The sequence below is a fragment of the Myotis nattereri genome, assembly GCF_964212035.1.
Source record: "Myotis nattereri genome assembly, chromosome: 15".
Taxonomy (NCBI): domain Eukaryota; kingdom Metazoa; phylum Chordata; class Mammalia; order Chiroptera; family Vespertilionidae; genus Myotis; species Myotis nattereri.
The window spans coordinates 33,838,755-33,857,714 of NC_138090.1; the positions used below are offsets into that span (position 1 = coordinate 33,838,755).

Genomic DNA, 18,960 nt, shown 5'->3' on the forward strand with positions numbered 1-18,960 from the left:
GCTTGCTTGCTTCAGTGGCAGAGGAAACCAACGTTCCCCGCCTCCCTTGCCGGCCTCTGAGCCTGCAGTTTGAAACACTGTAACAAATGTAGAAGCTAAACAAAACCCCAGAAACCTGCTTTCAGCGAGCCGGGATCTCAGAGCTGGAGTTATACATTGTTTCGATTATAGAACCCAAACAAACCAGATACCTGCTTTTAGCAGCAGAGGCCTCAGAGCTGGAGCCAGAGCTAAAGCTGGCCCAGAATGAAAAAAAAAAGAAAAAAAGGAGCAGTTGGGAGCTTCAGTCACCTGCCAGCCTGAAAACAGCCCTCAGCCCCTCACCCAGACTGGTCAGGCACCCCAGTGGGGACCCCCACCCTGAAGGGTGTGTGACCAGCTGCAAACAGCCATCATCCCCTCATCCAGGCTGGCCAGGCACCCCGGTGGGGACCCCCACCCTGAAGGGTGTGTGACCAGCTGCAAACAGCCATCATCCCCTCACCCAGGCTGGCCAGGCACCCCAGTGGGGACCCCCACCCTGATCCAGGACACCCTTCAGGGCAAACCAGCCAGCCCCACCCATGCACCAGGCCTCTATCCTATATAGTAAAAGGGTAATATGCCTCCCAGCACCGTGATCAGCAGAGCCGAGAGGCCTCCTGGCATCGGGATCAGTGTGACGGGGCAGCGCCCAAACCCCCTGATCGCCCTGCGGCTCTGTGCCTGATACGGGGAGCTCCCCAACCTCCTGATCGCCCTGCGGCTCTGTGTGCGACAGGGTGTGGCGCCCCAACCCCCTGATCAGCCCTGCTGTGTGTGTGACAGGGTAGAGCCATAACCTCCCCATCGGCCCTGCCCTGAGTGTGAGAGTGGCGATGCCCCAACCCCTGATCGGCCCTGCTCTGTGGGTGATAGAGGGTGGCGCCCCAACGTCCCCCCCCCAACGGGCCCTGCTCTGTGTGTGATGGGGTAGAGCTATAATCTCCCCATCAGCCCTGCCGTGTGACAGTGGCGGCACCCCAACCCTGTGATCGGCCCTGCTCTGTGGGTGATAGAGGTTGGCGCCCAACCCCCTGATCCGCCCTGCTGTGTGTGTGACAGGGGGCGGTGCCCCAACTCCCCTATCGGCCCTACTCTGTGAGTGACAGGGGGGAGCTCCCCAACCCCCTGATGGGCCCTGCTCTGTGCGTGACAGGGGGCAGCGCCCCAACCCCCTGATTGGCCCTGCTCTGTGCGTGACGGGGTGGCGCCGCAACCTCCCCATTGACCCTGCCTTGAGTGTGACAGGGGGCGGTGCCCCAACCCCCCAATGGGCCCTACCCTGAGCGTGACTGAGGGTGGCATCGCAACCTCCCAATCTGCCCTGCTCTGTGCATGACAGGGCAGCGCCCCAACTCCCCAGTCGGCCCTACTCTGAGCCCGACCAGGCGCTGCACCTAGGGATTGGGCCTGCCCTCTGCCACCCGGGAGCAGGCCTAAGCCAGCAGGGCGTTATCTCCCGAGGGGTCCCAGACTGCGAGAGGGCACAGGCCAGGCTGAGGGACCCCCCCCTTCCCTCCCGAGTGCACAAATTTTTGTGCACCGGGCCTCTAGTATAATATATAATACCATATATAATATATAACACATAAAATATGTGTTCCGGAGTAGCTCAGTTGGTTGAGCGTCATTCTGTGCACCCAAAGATTACCAGTTCAATTCCCAGTCAGGGCAATGGAAGAAACATTCAAGCCTACAGAGAATTTTTTTTTTTTTTGAGAATTTTTAAGGGCTTATTTGAGCAAAACTGATGACACTTGCTGGGAAGCAAAATTCCAACAGATCGAGAAATGCTCCAGAAAATGGCAGTTTTGCACCTTATTTTATATATTACAATTAAAAGAGGAGGCATAGCCCTAGCTGGTTTGGCTAAGTGGATAGAGCGTCGGTCTGAGGACTGAAGTGTCTCGGGTTCAATTCCAGTCAAGGGCACATGCCCAGGTTTCGGGCTCGATCCTCAGTAGGTATGCAGGAGGCAGCTGATCATTGATTCTCTCTCATCATTGATGTTTCTATCTTTCTCTTCCTCTCCCTCTCTGAAATCAGTAAAAAATACATATTTAAAAAAGGCATACGTGGGTTACATGAAATCCATTGGAAGTGGAAGAAAGCAAAGGGTTGGGGAAACCTCTGATATTGAATACAAAGTAAAATCAGACACAAACTTCTTTTACGTAGATCAGTCGTTCTCAACCTTGGCTGCACATTAGAATCACCTGGGAATCTTTTTAAAATCCTGATTTCTGGGCCTCATCCTCCAGAAATTCTGTTTGTTACTAATGATGAGGCCCAGAAATCAGGATTTAAAAAAGATTCCCAGGTGATTCTAATGTGCAGCCAAGGTTGAGCACCACTGTTCTAAAGGTATGTTAATCTACATGCAAAAAGATAATAAACAAGCTCAATTAAGATAAAGATTGACTTGTCAGGGAAGATTCTAGCCTAGGATGTAACTACCTGCCATGAACTGCTTTCAGTTAAGTTTTAATTTCAAACCATCCTATGTGGTTACTTTAGGTCTCAGTTATAAGCGACGGAAATGGCACCAGGTGTCTGATCGGCAGGGTCAGACCAAGTCTGGGTTCAGCAACCTCAGTACTTGGGTTCTGGCTAGGAAAGAATTCAGAGCCAAGACCCAAACTGTAAGAGAACATTTATTTGGTAAATCACAGAGATAGAAGAAGCAATTCCTAGAAGAAATGGGCTTAGGAAACAAGTTATTTCCGGGAGGGAAAGCAAACTGGCCCCTCAGTCCTAAGGGTTTTGAGGGTGGAGATTTTAGGAGAGGTCCCAGGCAGTGGTCGGCAAACTCATTAGTCAACAGAGCCAAATATCAACAGTACAACAATTGAAATTTCTTTTGAGAGCCAAATTTTTTAACCTTAAACTATATAGGTAGGTACATTGTTACTAACTTAATTAGGGTACTCCTAAGGCTTACGAAGAGCCTCACTCAAGGGGCCAAAGAACCAAGTGTGGCTCGGAGCCGCAGTTTGCCGACCACAGTCCCAGGGGAAGATCTCAATAGAATATTCAGCAGTTTTCCTGGTGTGTCCTTTCAGGGTTGTGGTCTCCACTGATTAATTGGCCAGCACCAGGGGGGTCATTATTCAGTGCAGCTGGTCCTTCAGTGAGGCTGGCTCTTATGGTCAGCCTTGGCTGGTGTTGCTTATTTGGGCCTGGAGCTGAAATACAACCGAGGCATAGATATTATTTCTAAGGAGGAAAGGTCGGGGTCCAAACTGATATGCTAGGGGAGGAACAGTCACTCCGGGTTCCACCATACTGTTGTCCTTTGCTAGGTACCTGCGGCTTTCCATCCTCGTCCTTGCTCTGCTCATGTCTGTCTAACTGCCTACAACATCAAAGCCACTATGCAGGCCTTCCCTGAGTTTGTCAGGTTTAGTATGCGGCCCCTTTTCATCCCCAAAAACCTATACCTGCTATGTGAAAGTTGACCACAGTTAGGGATTAGAGACTCACTTTACAGAATGACCTGGTGCTTAAGCTTTAACAGTATCAGGGGGCCCAAAAAGGAAGGGTCAGTGTGCTGTGGTAATACCAGCTGCTATAACAAATACCCCCTCCCCCACAGTCTGATACAGGGATTCTGGTTGATTGGCAGCAACCTCCATGTGGGGATTCATATACCCAGTCTCCATCTTGTGGCTCCATCATTTCCATGGGCTCAAAATTATCTGCTGCCAGCTAGCAAGTAGGAGAGGACAGTGTGGAGGAAGTTCACCATATTCTTTTTTTTTTTTAAAATATATTTTATTGATTTTTTACAGAGAGGAAGGGAGAGAGATAGTTAGAAACATCGATGAGAGAGAAACATCGATCAGCTGCCTCCTGCACATCTCCCACTGGGGATGTGCCCGCAACCCAGGCACATGCCCTTGACCGGAATCGAACCTGGGACCCCTCAGTCCACAGACCCGACGCTCTATCCACTGAGCCAAACCGGCTTTGGCCACCATATTCTTTAATAACCTGTTGTACACATTTCACTTCTGCTCATATTTTAAAAAAACACACAAATTTTTATTGATTTCAGAGAGGGAGAGAAATAGGAACATCAATAATGGGTGAGAATCATTGATTGGCTGCCTCCTGCATGCCCCACACTGGAGATCGAGCCTACAACCCAGGCATGTGCCCTGACAGAACTGAACTGTGACCTCCTGGTTTATAGGTCGATGCTCAATCACTGAGTCATGCCGGCCAGTGCAGCCACCCTAGATGCAAAGTGGGCTTTGGAACATACTCCTGTGCTGAGCAGCTACCTCCCAGCTACTACCATGAAAAAGAACCATGGGCCCTAGCCAGTTGGCTCAATGGATAGAGCATCAGCCTATGGACTGAAGGGTCCTGGGTTCAATTCCAGTCTAGAGCACATGCCAGGATCGTGGGCTCAATCCCCTATGGGGGATGTTGCAGGAAGCAGCTGATCAATGATTCTCTCTCATCATTGATGTTTCTGTCTCCCCCCCCCCCTTCCCCTCTAAAATCAATAAAAATATATTTTAAAAAAAGAAAGAAAGGAACCATGGTGTGGTTCAATGGTGTGCCCAGCATTGAAGCATTGACCTCTGCCTATTACCAGATTCATAACTTCAGGGGAAGCAACAGGAACAGGTGGGATTTCCTTCCACCAGACCCATTAAATCCCCCTGCCCCCCTGACAACTGCACTTGCCTAATTTGCACCCTCCACCATCCTCCTTTTAATCCTCAGGTCAGTGCAGATGGAAGACAGTGAATGTCCAACCCTCCCTACATTTTTTGAGCCTCTGTTGTATGGCAGGCCTGATGCTGGGAACACATTCATAAATTGGACATAGTCCTTGCTAGAGAGTTGAGGACAGACAGACATAATTACCAAATGTTGCCCTTTTATCCACTTTTGGCTGTTATATTTAATTATGAGTAAGACTGCTGGTAGTGGGGGAGAGAGAACAAACCACTAAATCTGCAGGGTGATGCTGGTACTAAGGAACGGAGGGGAGACACTTGAGTAGGAGTCACTGGAACAAAAGGGCTTTGTACGTCTGAAGTAATCCCTTCTTTGATTCCTGCTGATCAGAAACTTGATCCCCGAGCTAAACACAAACTTTGGCTGAATGCAACCTTTGCCCTGTAGCAGGGCTAAATTACCAACTCAAACAAGCTAATGGTCCACTTAAGTTGATTCCTGTACCAATTTACAGACTTGGGATAATTCACTAGGCTAAGAGGTGTTATAACCTTAGTAAAGAAGAGCACAGATTCTGAAACTGGACAGCCTACTTAGGTCAAACCCCAGCTCTCACTCAGCAGCTGGCAGGCAGAATAGTAACTATTCCTCTTTGGGTTTCAGCTTCATTCCTGTAAATTGGTGCCAATAATAGTAACGACCCCAAGTGATTGTGTGAGCATTAAATGAGCTAATAAATGTAAAGCGCTTAAATTGAGAGCCAGGCACATAGGTAAATGCTTCCTCAGTATTAGCTGTATAAAAACGACTACATAGCCCTAGCTAGTTTGGCTCAGTGGATAGAGCGTTGGCCTGCAGACTGAAGGGTCCCAGGTTCCATTCCAGTCAAGGGTACATGCCAGGGATGCAGGTTCAATCCCCAGTAGGCGGTGTGCAGGAGACAGCTGATCGATGTTTCTATCTCTCTCCCTTCCTCTCTGTAAAAAATCATTAAAATATATTTTAAAAAATATGTTTAAATAAAAACAATATATATTACAGTCAACAGTTACCATGCTGACTATATATAATACAGTCAACAATTACTATGCTGGCTTTCACAAGGGCCTGCACCCAATTTCTTCACTTTTTCTCCTCCTGTCGCACCTTTCCTGGCCCAAGTCTTAGTCACCCTCTCAGAAAGGGATTCCCTTATTTTCTTTTTCATCTTTTTTGTTAATCCTTCCCACAGGATACTTTTTGTTAGGCACATTCTTGCGCTCCATACTGCCCCGCTTGGGGCTCTTGCCCCTCCCGGCGATTTCCCTGTTATCTTCATTATAGGTTTCATGATTAACGGCCTTCAGTTTCCAGTGGACCAGCTACATCTGGCCCCCACCTGCACCTAGTCCAACCTGTTACTCTGACTGACCTGTATAAGAGACATAAATATCCCGCTCCCTCTACTCTGCCTGCTGATGTGATTTTGGACTCAGCCCCTCTGCTAGCAGAAGTAACAATAAATTTATAATTCGTTTCCCCTTTCAGCCTCATGTGTACCTCCTTCTGTTACTAGAAAACCCCCGGGTGGGCTCGGGCTGCCTGTCGCAATGTCCAATAATGAAGGCAGGGTTGAATCATATAAGGCCAGCCAACCAAGAAGATAGGGAGCTTACAGGCATCCAAAACCTGTATTACAGCAAGGTACAGGGGACAGGATTATATAGGAAAAATGGACTGGGCTGAGGTTGGGAACAGAATGCGATTACATGCAGTCCTGGACATCAGCAGACGTCAACCGTTGTTGTTGGTTGTCAGGTAATGAGATGATGGTTTGGCTTCTGGTGGGGTCGGCCTGAAAATGTGTAATGGTTCTGCTTGCTTATTGGGTACAGTATACATTGTCCATAGCTGAATCACCTCCCCAATCACTTTGTTCGAGATCAAAGGGAGTATGCAAGTGCACTGGCCTGAGAAATGAAACTTAGAAAAGAAAAAAAACTTAACCCTCTGTTCCATATAAGAAACTTAACCCTCTATTCCTATATGAATATGTATTTCAGAATTAAATAATATGATTATCTTTCAGATTAATTCAGGTGCTCTATCAGATTATAAGTCCTATTGCTTCGGCAACCCTAACATTTGGTGCCGAAACCTGGGAGGGTTCCATGGGGAGGGGGAGCCATCACCTGGGCTTCGGTCACCCGGAGTTCGCTACTTGGAGAGCAGTAGGCAACAGCAGCTCAATCTCGGTTTACCTCCCAATGCTATTCATGATCTCGGCCTTGATTAGGCCTCCCTCCCTTACGGGCTCTCCTGAACCAGCCAAGGAGGACCTCTCCTTCCCATTGCTGACCCCCCACTCAACACTGGCTCATTTCATCACTGGTAAGTGACAAATGGATCATCCCTCCATTTTCTTGCTGGGTACATGATTTTTATGTATTACTTTCCTTAGAGATTTCTGATTTGCCATCTCAGACAAAGACCTAGTGCTAGGTCTGAAATCCTCTCCAGTTCGGCCTCAACCCTAGGACAGGTCCCACAGTCTTTCTCCTCCCAAGGGATGCCTGCCATGTGGATTAGACTGTCTTCCCTCCAGAGCCTGACAAGACAGTGGGGACACCCTCCCTCTAGTCTAGCTTCACAGGTCTCCCTTTGTTCCTTACCTCCTCTTTCTAATTTACACCATGGGGAATTCTTTTTCTGTCCCCCCTCCCCCCCCCCCCCCGAAAAAAAACATGCCTCTGGGATGTCTCCTTCGTCCTTTCCACGGAGGTCCAGCCAAAGTGCCTTATCCACAATATAAATTAGACAATGATTCACACTGGCCAGAGCATGGAACTTTAGATTTTAGTATTCTCCGGGACTTAAACAATTTCTGTTACTGCAATGGGAAAGGGTCAGAGATCCTCTACTGAAACCAGACAACCAATGGGTCCAGGCTGCCTGTCACTACCTGAAACAATTAAGCCAATTAGGAGACAGGGTTGAATCATATAGGAGTGTTGATTCCAATAATGTTGGCAGTATGGGAGAGCAGCAGGTCATCCACAAAAATCTACTCTGCCTCTCCCCATAAGCCAGCCACTGATATTAGGTGAAGGACAGAGATTATGTGGGGAAGTAGGAATTACAGGCATGGGAAAGTAGGCACGGGACAATCATTACAGGTTACAAGTCATGCGGACTGGGGGGTGGCAGAGGGCGGGTACCTCTGGGTACCCCTGGACTGGATTACAGGCAATAGGGGCTGGGACTTAAATTCCAAAGAGCTGGTGCCTCTGGGACTAGATTGTTTCAGCCACGAGATTGTAAATCTTTCCATAATGATAGGCAGTTCTTGAGACAAGAGGATGGACTGCATTCCGATGTTAGCTCCTGTGTCCCAGGGCGTACAACTCCCAGCCAGGTAAGAATGTGCTCTTTCATCAGAACAAAATCATCATGGTTAACAGAATGATTAATATTTCTTATTTTATTTCTCATAACTAACAGCTAGTCCCCAATACAGTATTATATTTCTGCCCCTAACACTACGTCCAGGCCTTCTTCCTTCTCCACAGTCGCCCTTCTCTCTGTCAGGACTGCATCACTTACCAAATTCTTCTTCATTCTAAACCTTCCTGCGTGCAGTCCCTTCCTGCTGAACTCTTTGACCAAGCTGACATTTGGTCCCAAGAACCTACTGCTCCTCTCTTAGCTATAGCACTATTCTCTCCTATAATCTCCTCTATTCTCCTCTCTTCTCTTTCAAATAGAAAACCACAAAGTTTGTCTCTTAAGTAATTAGAAAAATCTGACCCTCAAACTTTAAAAAGAGAGATTGATTTTCTTCCCCAATATCAACTCGGGGACAGGGAAGTCTGGCCTGTAAATTAATCTCTAAATTGTAGCACTGTTCTCCAATTAACTGTTTTACTAATACTTATAGCCCTTTTACCAAGCTAGGGATTTAAGGAAAACTTTCCTCACAGCCCCATCAAACTGCCTGCCTCTCACAAAGGCAGAACAGCTGCTTTCCTCCATCCTCCACCCTTCTCTTTCCCAGGGAGCAGCAGCTGTTTAACCCTTTCTTTGCTATAAGACTGCAGACACTTGTTTGTAGAACTGTAGGCACTTGCCTAACAGTCCTGCCACTACCAGGAGTGGAACTCATTATTACCCAAACTATAGCATGTTATCTCTAAGGAAAGTAATACATAAAATACATGTTAAAGAAATTATTTGGGCCCTATCCGGTTTGGCTCAATGGATAGAGCGTCGGCCTGTGGACTGAAGGGTCCTGGGTTCGATTCTAGTCAAGGGCACATGCCCAGGTTGCAGGCTCAATCCCCAGTAGGGGGTGTGCAGGAGGCAGCCAATCAATGATTCTCATCATTGATGTTTCCAATCTCTCTCACCCTCTCCCTTCCTCTCTCTGAAATCAATAAAAATATATTTTTAAAAAAATTATTTGGGTCTGTTAAGGGCCAAGAATTTTGGGGATACTTTTTATCCAATAAACAGCCTCGGGCATTAGAAAAAATTACCAAAACAAGCCTTAGGACCTTAGACCCCCCACTGAGCAATTAACAAGTAACTTTCAGTGTTTTTAACACCTTAGGGCAGAGGAAAAGCAAGAAAGCCATCCCATAAAAACAAATGACTCAGTTTTTAAAAAATATATATATATTATTGATTTTTTTACAGAGAGGAAGGGAGAGGGATACAGTCAGAAACATTGATCAGCTGCCTCCTGCACACCCCCTACTGGGAATGTGCCCGCAACCAAGGTACATGCCCTTGATTGGAATCGAACTTGGGACCCTTCAGCCTGCAGGCCCACACTGTATCCACTGAGCCAAATCGATTAGGGCCAAATGACTCAGTTTTAAGCCATATGTCACCTCAGGGCTGTGCCCCCTCTGCTACAAGTTTAGCCACTGGAAGAGGGACTGTCCCTGGGCAGAAAGGTCCCCAGGGCCAGAACCTACCCACACAATGGCCTTAAACTGATGGGGCCCAACACTCCAGTCAGCCCTCTCTAAGAGCATCACCATTAAAGGGATGGAGCCAAGGGCGTGACAGGTAAGAAGTAAATTTTTCTTAAATATGGGGCTGCATATTCTCTCACCAAGGCCTCTTCCAAACCTGTTTAATCACTGGGGTAAATTGACATCCCTAACACTACCCTTTCATTCTACCCCTTCAACTGCAGGCTTGAGAATCTTACTTTTAGTAATGCCTTTTAGAAACTACAGGGAGGAATACTGCCCCTCCCCTTGTAAGGAAAGAATGTGGCACTTTTGAATCCAAGTGGCTGGCAAGGGTGCAGGGCCTGCTTCCCCCACCCCACCCCCCTTTCTTCATTCTAAACAAAAAGGCTGCCCATAAGGCAGTCAACTATGACAAACAATGAAATCATTCAGGGCCCTGATTAAAACCCAGCTCTCTTCCTCTTCTGCCTCATGGAGGCCTTACAGAAATTTACTACCTCAGACCATACCTCCCCAGAGGGAACCCTTCTTCTGAAAACCCATTTTATATCCCAATCAGCTTCCAACACATCACGAACTTAAAAAAATAGACACAGGTCCACAAACCCCTCAAAAAGACCTCGTTAACCTAGCCTTTAAGGTCTTTTTAAAAAAATATACTAGAGGCCCGGTGCATGAAATTCGTGCACGGTGTGTGTGTGTGTGTGTGTGTGTGTGTGTGTGTGCGCGTGCATGTGTGTGTGTCCCTCAGCCCAGCCTGCACCCTCTCCAATCTGGGACATCCCATCCCTCTCACAATCCAGGACTGCTGGTTCCCAACTGCTCGCCTGCCTGATTGCCCCTAACCGCTTCTGCCTGCCAGCCTGATCACCCCTTAACCACTCCCCTGCCAGCCTGATCGATGCCTAACTGCTCCCCTGCCAGCCCAATTGCCCTTAACTGCCCTCCCCTGCTGGCCCGGTCACCCCTAACTGCCCTCCCTTACCAGCCTGGTTGCCCCCAACAGCCCTCCCCTGCAGGCCTGGTCCCCCCCAACTGCCCTCCCCTGCAGGCCTTGTCCCTCCCAACTGCCCTCCCCTGCTGGCCTGATCACCCACAACTGCCCTCCCCTGCCAGTCATCTTGTGTCCACATGGGGGCGGCCAACTTGTGTGTTGGAGTGATGGTCAATTTGCATATCACCTCTTTATTATATAGGATTTTTTCTTTATTTTTTTGTTTTTAAGTTTTGTTGCTTTTTAGGAGGATATTCTTTTTTAAAAATATATTTTTTATTAATTTCAGAGAGGGAGAGAGAGATAGAAATATCAATGATGAGCCCTGGCTGGTTTGGCTCAGTGGATAGAGCATTGGCCTATGGACTGGAGGGTCCCAGGTTCGATTCCAGTCAAGAGCACATGCGTGGGTTGTGGGCTCGGTCCCCAGTGGAGGCCGTGCAGGAGGAAGCTGATCAATGACTCTCTCTCACATTGATGTTTCTGTCTCTCTCTCCTTTCCTCTCTAAAATCAATAAAAATATATATTTTTTTAAAAAGAAACATCAGTGTTGACAGAGAATCACTGATTGGCCGCCTCCCGCACTCCCCCTACTGGGGACTAAGCCTGCAACCCGGACATGTGCCCCTGACCAGAATCAAACCCGGGACACTTCAGTCCGCAGGCTAACGCTCCCTCCACTGAGCCAAACTGGCTGGGACGGATATTCTTTGGGGGTCGAGACTGCAACCCAGGCATATGCCCCTGACTGGAATCGAACCCACAACCCTTCAATCCTCAGATCGACACTCTATCCACTGAGCCAAGCCAGCCAGCGTTAGCCTTTAAGGCAGTGGTTCTCAACCTTCTGGCCCTTTAAATACAGTTCCTCGTGTTGTGACCCAACCATAAAATTATTTTCGTTGCTACTTCATAACTGTAATATTGTTACTGTTATGAATCATAATGTAAATATCTAATATACAAGATGGTCTTTTTTTTAAATTAAATCTTTATTGTTCAGATTATTACAGTTGTTCCTCTTCCCCCCCGCCCCATAGCTCCCCTCCACCTGGTTCCTGCCCCACCCTCTGCCCTTACCCCCCCTCCCACTGTCCTCATCCATAGGTATACGATTTTTGTCCAGTCTCTTCCCGCACCCCCCACACCCCTTTCCCCCCTGAGAACAATCAGTCCACTCCCTTTCTATGCCCCTGATTCTATTATATTCACCAGTTTATTCTGTTCATCGGATTATTCACTTGATTTTTAGATTCACTTGTTGACAAATGTGTATTTGTTGTTCATAATTTGTATCTTTACCTTTTTCTTCTTCTTCCTCTTCTTAAAGGATACCTTTCAGCATTTCATATAATACTGGTTTGGTGGTGATGAACTCCTTTAGCTTTTCCTTATCAGTGAAGCTCTTTATCTGACCTTCAATTCTGAATGATAGCTTTGCTGGATAAAGTAATCTTGGTTGTAGGTTCTTGGTATTCAACACTTTGAATATTTCTTGCCACTCCCTTCTGGCCTGCATAATTTCTGTCTGAGCTGACAGTCATATGTGTACTCCCTTATAGGTAACTGACTGTTTTTCCCTTGCTGCTTTTAAGTTTCTCTCTTTGTCTTTTGCTCTTGGCATTTTAATTATGATGTGTCTTGGTGTGGTCCTCTTTGGATTCCTTTTGTTTGGGGTTCTCTGCGCTTCCTGGACTTGTAAGTGTATTTCTTTCACCAGGTAGGGGAAGTTTTCTGTCATTATTTTTTCAAATAGGTTTTCAATATCTTGCTCTCTCTCTTCTTCTGGCACCCCCATAATTCAGATGTTGGTACACTTGAAGTTGTCCCAGAGGCTCCTTACACTATCTTCATATTTTTTGGATTCTTTTCCTTTTGTTTTTCTGGTTGGGTGATTTTTGCTTCTTCATATTTCAAATCTTTGACTTGATTCTTGGGATCCTCTAGTCTGCTGTTGGAACTCTGTATTATATTCTTTATTTCAGTCAGTGTATGCTTAATTTCTAGTTGGTCCTTTTTCATAACCTCGAGGGTCTCACTAGATTTCTTGAGGGTCTCACTAAATTTATTGGCAGTTTCTAGAAAATCCTTCAAAAACCTTAGAAGTGTGGTTTTGAACTCTGTATCCAGTAGTTTGCTTTCCTCCATTTCTGTCATTTGTGACCTTTTTCTTTGTCTCCACATTTTTTATGCTTCCCCGTGTTGACAAGAGTGGCTTTCTGTGCTAGGTGTCCTATAGGGCCCAGTGGCTCAGCCTCCCCAATTACCTGAGGTGGACACTCTTGGTGCACCCCTTTGTGGGCTTTGTGCACAGTCTTGTTGTAGTTAAGCCTTGATTGTTGTAGGTATCACTGGGAGGAATTGACCTCCAGGCCAATTGGCTGTGAGAATCAGCTGTTTCTGCAGTGGGAGAACTTCTGTGCTGGAGACACCCTTCTGGGGCAAGACTTGCTTCAGTGGGGCTTTGTTGCTCACTGAGCCTGCCCCCTGAGTGTGTCCCTTATGGATCTGAGGAGTTGTAATCTGGATGGTCCCACTCTGACCACTGGGTACACTAGCTCTTGGATCTCTAAGGAGGTGCTAATTTAGCCTCTGCCTGAGGCTACCCAACAAGAGCTATGGAGAGATCTGCAGATTCCTCTTCTTTTTTTGGGGTTTGGAGGTGCCCAGATGAGGCACAACTGTGAAGCAATGCAAGCTTCTGTGGGGCTTTGGGCCTTCTTTTGGATGTTCTGGGTCTCTCTGACCCAGCTGCAGTTTGTTAGGTAATTTTCAGATTGCAAAGGGCCAGGCCTTTCATATGCAAAAGCCTCTGCACACAGCTTGGGTGGGGCGGGGTCTCAGGGGATCAACAGGGTGGAGCAAGCAGCTATGGCTGCTCCTCAGTCCTACCCTAAGAGGCCCCATGTCTCAGTGTCCCGGTAATTTCTGCAAGCACCTCTGAGAGAAAGCTGCCCTCGAGTTCTGCCCGCTGCCAGACAGTCCAGTTTCTCCCCATACGTGTCTGGGTCCCCAGAGACTCACCCAGAACTCGAGTTCAGAGCAGTCGGGAGCTTGAGACTCCCTCCCGATTGAAAAAGACACCGGCGTCCTCCATTGCCAGCCCTTTCCACACGCGAGCCTCCGTACCTCTGCACTTTACTTCCGCACCTCCTCTGAGTCTCAGTGTGCTTTTCTCTTTCCTTCTAGTTGTAGAATTTCCACTCAGCCAGCCTTCCTGTGGTTCTGGATGATGTTCGTTTTGTCTTTTAGTTGTATTTTTGAAGTGGTTGTGCCAGGCAGCAATTTCCGGTGTTTACCTATGCCGCCATCTTGGTTTCTCCCTGCAGGATGGTCTTAGGCGACCCCTGTGAAAGGGTCCCGGTAAAGGGGACCGCCAAAGGGATCACAACCCACAGGTTGAGAACCACTGCTTTAAGGTCTTTAATAATAGACAAGGAGACCCAAATCCAAAAACAAAAGAGAGATCAGGCCAGGGCTGAGGCCCAGAAGGAGGCCTATCAACTCCTTGCCATGGCTCTCACGAACCCCAAATGAAGTGCCAGTCTTCCAACCAAGGGTAAGTCAGGGGCTAAGCCTCCTCCAGGCTCATGCTTCAAATGCAACAAGGATAGACACTGGGCCAAGTCCTGCCCAAATCCGAGACCCTGGGCTGGCCCCTGCCCAAGGTGCAGAAGTCTGGCCCCTCCAGGTTGAACCTCAGCCAGTCCAGCAAGGCCACCCTCCAGATCTAATTTGGAGCTCCCAGACCTCCTGGGACTGGCCACTGAAGATTGAAGCTGCCCAGGCCCTGACAAGGCCCCACAGACTTACCTAGTACATTACCAGGACAGAGTCTCGGGTAATATTTGTGGTGACAAGTAAGCTGATCTCCCTTTTAATTGACACTGGGTCCACTTATTCTGCCCTCCCCAAATTCACTGAGACCCTTGTCCCCTCCTCAGTCTCTATTATGGGGGTTGATGGACTAGTCTAACAGCCATTAGCCACCCCTCGTCTATACTGCATTTTACTAGACACCCCCTATACCCACTCTTTTTTCATTCTATCTCAGTGCCTGACTAGGGCTACCACACATCCCTTCATAAAGCCCAGTTGTTCCAAATGACAGTCACCTACCTCAGTTTCACTCTCACCCCACCAAGCCAAGCCATTACCTAGGACCGTAAACGCCTTATCTCCTCTATGACTGTCCCCTCCTCTAGACAAGAAATACTCTCCTTGAGCTCGCTAGGTTCTTTTGCCTCTGGATTCCCAACTTTAGTCTTCTCGCAAAGCCCCTCTATAATGCAGTGAAGGGTCCCCCCAACTGAGCTTTTAGATTCCAAGGCCAGCTCTTCCTGGCCCTCATCTTTGGCCCGTGCATCCTAAGAGCCCTTTCCTTCTTCCTCCAAAACTGCATTTAGGCAATTACCAACAGCTCCATAAGAGAAATGACACTATTCCAGACCTACACTAGATATCATCCCTTCCCTCAATCACAGATTAATTAGGGACTTCTCTACACCACACCTAAACATGAAGAAGTTACAGAAGAATGAGATTGGCCTCCCTCATCAACCCCAGCTTGCAGGAACCCCAGCTGCTAGGAACCCTAGCTTACAGGAGGGAAAAAGAGAGAGAGGCTTGAATGTTAGGCCCATTCTTGCACTCCATTATGCCTTACGTGGGGCTAGTGCCCTCCTGGCGATTTTCCTGTTATTCTCATTATAGGTTTCATGATGAACGGCCTTCAGTTTCCAGTAAACCGCCTCACTGTTTCCAGTGGACCAGCTACACCTGGCTCCCACCTGCACCTGGTCCGACCTGTTATTCTGACTGCCCTGTACAAGAGATATAAATATCCTGTTCCCCGTAATGTGCCAGCTGGTGCCATTTTGGTCTCAGCCCTTCTGCTAGCAGATGTAACAATAAATTTATAATTCTTTACCCCTTTCAACATCATGCGTTCCTCCTTCAGCAACCCTAACACTTTTCCCATTGATTTTTTATTTTTATTTTTAGAGAGAGTGGAAGGGAGGGGGAGAGACAGAAACATGGCTGTACAAGAGACATAGATTGGTTGCCTCCCTCATGCGCCCGGACGGGAGCCATTGATAGAACCTGCAACTGAAGTACATGCCCTTAACTGTAAACAAACCTGAGACCCTTCAATCCATGGGCTGACGCACTAACCACTGAGCAAAGAGGCTAGAGCAGATCTCTGTATTTTCCATGGAGGACACTAGCCTCCCAAATCCCTGCAACCTCAGCATTCTTAGTCTCCGCACAGTCGCAGTGGCCACATGGGGGCAACAGCACTCCACGCTGACACATTGTCTTGCATTGGGCTGTGGCTCCAGCGTGGCAGAGGAACTGAATTTTCTATAGAACACTCGCAGCCTCATCTGGCTCAAGTTTAGAAACAGAGGTCTTGCTTCCCTCCCTGAGGCCCTGGAAATTGTGGGGTGAAGGGATTTGGCTCCCTCAGGTGAGGAAAGGAGGGGGGGTCTATGCAAAGTTGGTGATGCGCAGATTCTGCCAGTCAGTGAATTAATCAGAGGGGGGGAACCGATGTCCTGGCTGGGGAGCGGGGCTGATTTTTCTGGTCAAAGTAGACGCTGGCCCGCCTGTGCTCCCTCCTGCTTTCTTGCATCTCAGCCTTTCCCTCTGCTCGGGTCCTGGTCAGCTCTCAAGCAGCATTGAAAAGCTCCCATTTTTTTATTTTATTTTTTTGCTTTTACATTTTAAAAGATTGATTTTAGAAAAAGAGAAATATACACACACTCACACACAAACACCATCAGCAGACTCCACATAATTAGACACCCACTGGTTGCATCTTGTATGGCCCTGACCAGGAATCCAGGCCACAACCTTGACGCAACCAACTGAGCTACCTGGCCAGGGCAGCTTTTACTTTTATTAGTATTTATTGTATTCTGAATTTACTTCCAGGCCATAAGTTTTTGTGTCTCCAGTTTCTCCTGGGATAACTTTTCTTTCTCTGCAGCCTCCTCTTCTGGTTTAGGAACAGTCTGCTCTTTTCCAGTAAAGATCATCTCCATGTGGCAGGGAGAGCTCATGGGTGGGTTAACCTGCCCACGAGCTCTGTACGTTCTGCGCTGTATCTTGGGAGCTTTGTTCACCTGGATGTGGTCAATGACCAGAGAATGTACATCTAAACCCTTGAGTTCAGCATTGCTCTCTGCATTTTTAAGCATGTGCAGCAAAAATGGAGCACTGTTTTTGGGCCATCAACCCCTGTGCCCAGCGTCACTGTTTGGCCTGGGCATACCTACCAACTCCACCATTGTAATGATAGAATGGCACACAGTGCTTCTGTAAAGTGACATCCTTCAGATACTTAACACTTCAGAAAAGTGTTAGGGTTGCTGAAGGAGGAACACATGATGCTGAAAGGGGTAAAGAATTATAAATTTATTGTTACATCTGCTAGCAGAAGTAACATATTTTCGAATATGCATACCCTTGATGGCCTGGACAGTTTCATGACTGTTTTTTTCTCTCCTCTCTCATGAGTGTTTTTAAAGTGAATACTAAGATTTGAACCTCTTGATTGGCATGATTTTGTGGAATTTTCTGGGTCAAGTGTACAGTGAACCATTCTCAAAGGTCATGACCTCTGGTCACTTTCCAGGAGAGCGAAGCACTCCCATCTTAGAGGAAAAAATGTCCCTTTCTCTTTTCTCTCTTCTTCACAATTAAAATAAAAAAATAAAAATATATATTTTTTAATTTATTGAATATATATATTTTAATTTATTGATTTTTTTTGTATGGGGGGCATCAATTTGTTGTTCTACTTATTTATGCATTACTTGGTTGCTTCTTAAATTGTTTTTGTTTCATCTTTTTATCAGGTAGTCTTCTTATTATTGATTCATGGGAGTTTTTATTGTTGTTTTAAATATATTTTTATTGATTTCAGAGAGGAAGGGATAGGGAGAGATAGAAACATCAATGATGAGAGAGAATCATTGATCAGCTTCCTCCTACACGCTCCCCACTGGGGATCTAGCATATAACCCGGACATGTGCCCCTGACCAGAATCAAACCCAGGACCCTTGAGTCCACAGGCTGATGCTCTATCCACTGAGCCAAACCGGCTAGGACACTTGGTTGCTTCTTGTATGTGCCCTAACTAGAGATGGAACCCACACAATCTTGGAGTATGGAAACAACACTCTAACCAAAGAACTTACCCAGCCAGGGCCACAATTAAAAATTTTTGACATATTGACAGAATTTAAAATTAGAATTGTTACAGGAACCTCTCACAGACATCAGACAGGTGTTATTGGACAGCCCCCTGAGTCAGTGGGAGAGGGCTGTCCCCATCTCTATTCTCATTCTCGTAGGAACAAATTCAAAGGAGTGACCCTGATTGTGTTGTGATAAAGCCAATTTATTAAAAATATTAAAGCAAACACATTTATTAAAGAAGCAAGGCAAGCAATTCTGCATCTGAGCCAGAGCTCAGATGGGCTTTCCTATTTAGCTTGAAAAAGCCAGTTTGGTGGGGATTTGAGGAGTTATATACCCTCCTGTCTGTAAGTTTAAAAAAAATTCCTCTGCTAGATACCCTGGTAAAGATGAACTCCCTTCTTTTCTTTGTTATGGCTTTCCCAGAATTTATGAGAACAATCTGGTAACTTTATGTTGACAAACCCAAGACTGCTGGCTTCAATGTTTAAATAGTAAGATGAAATAAAACTGTCCTCCCTTCTTTTCCTTCCCCCTTCCTTCCTGCTGTCTTAGTTCCAGGGTGATCTATACTAAATAGTCTCTGGTTAGTGAGAAGTTGAATCAAGATTCCTCCTCCTCCCCTTCCCCTTTCCATTCCCTTCCTCTCCTACATTTTTTTGTGAGGAGGAGTTTTAACCCTTTGTTCTCAAGATAAGTTCCTGCTATAAGTGGTCTGCAAAACTTTTTGGCCTTGTCTAATTCTCCTGTCTCAGTCTCCCTATTTCTTGTCTTGGAATTTTCCTAGATTGTCACTATCCTATAACATTCCCCCCTCAGAGACTTCCATCCCTAAAATCTTTTAGGGTTGATGAGGGAAAGCAATCTGTTTTCAGTAGCTGCTTCCTGCTGACAATTGGTCATAGTCCCTGGCTGTGTTAGAGTATGGAAGTCCTCTCCACGCCTGATCTAAGATAGACAAAGAAATGGGATTTGAGACTGGAATAGAGAGGTGTTGGTTGATTCTTTTAAAATAGGGATGGACTGGAATTCCCAAAAGGCCATCACTTCGACATGGAGTCTCACTTTAGGAGGTGGTAAT

The 18,960-nt window shown here is 46.9% G+C and overlaps 1 pseudogene across 1 annotated transcript; it reads right to left on the bottom strand.

Annotated features, from left to right (window-relative positions):
* Nucleotides 1-11,905: 11,905 nt before the first annotated feature.
* Nucleotides 11,906-17,340, bottom strand: LOC308531053 (large ribosomal subunit protein uL22-like; annotated as a pseudogene). Its single transcript has 2 exons — nt 17,142-17,340; nt 11,906-17,017 (listed from the first exon to the last, which is right to left on the bottom strand). The product of its transcript is annotated as a large ribosomal subunit protein uL22-like (transcript).
* Between the last annotated feature and the right edge of the window lie 1,620 nt (nt 17,341-18,960).